The sequence below is a fragment of the Misgurnus anguillicaudatus genome, chromosome 17 (assembly GCF_027580225.2).
Source record: "Misgurnus anguillicaudatus chromosome 17, ASM2758022v2, whole genome shotgun sequence".
In the NCBI taxonomy this organism is placed as follows: Eukaryota; Metazoa; Chordata; class Actinopteri; order Cypriniformes; family Cobitidae; genus Misgurnus; species Misgurnus anguillicaudatus.
Window position 1 is genome coordinate 23556532 of NC_073353.2, and position 969 is coordinate 23557500.

Below are 969 nucleotides of genomic sequence, written 5' to 3' on the forward strand. Positions count from 1 at the left end.
TAATTGGATAAACAATTTATTAAATTATATGAGATAGAGCTTAGTGTTGTTTCTGTCTTTCTTTTGCTGAACCCAGTCGTTTCCATGGGGACGCATAGCCACTCTACTCTTCAAAAGCAGGCCGAGCAGAGGTAGAGGACCCCTTTGTGTTGGAGAGGAAAGCGTGCAACAACGCTGGGCAGATGAAAGCCCTGCTATCCTTACGCCCAATCATAATTTAGTCATCAACGCAGGAGCACAGAACCCAAATAGACGGAGAAAACACAAACAGGGAAAAGAAGAGATGTGTGGGTCAAGATAGAAGCAAGAGAGATGAGAGACTGATATGGTGATATATTTCAAAGAGATAAAGGAACAGTTGTGTTGTGGCGTATGCTTGTTTTCTCATAGCGATGATCAATTCTCTGGGCTGTTTTTGTGCCGACATAATAGGAGTGTCTACTTCTATACAATTCTAGGAAATTATAAAGGTTTTAACTACTTTTTTCTTAACCAAAACAGCTGTGTTTATGACAATTTTGCAATTTTGTTGTCATAAAAAATATGTAGCAGACAAAAAAGTAATTTTCATTTCTTGATTACTTCATGAATTGTGTAAAAACACATACATTGCAATACCAATATAATGAATATAACCACACAAAGTTAGTTCAACTCAAAAAAGTAAGTTACCTGGTTGTCACTTAAAAAGGTTAGTTGACACAACATTTCACACAATTTTTTTTAGCTTACTAATATTTTTAAGTGGAATTGACTCAAAATTTAACACAATCAGGTAACTTATTTTTTAAGTTGAACCAACCAAATCTTTTTATTTTGTGTTGTTTCAACCTATATTTAGGTCAAATATGGATAAACACAACTGTTAGGTTATAAATAATCATATCCTGGGTTTTGTTACCCAACTATGAGGTAAAATCATAGCATTTAAGGTTGAAACAACCTAGCACACTGTAAAAAGTGAAAAGT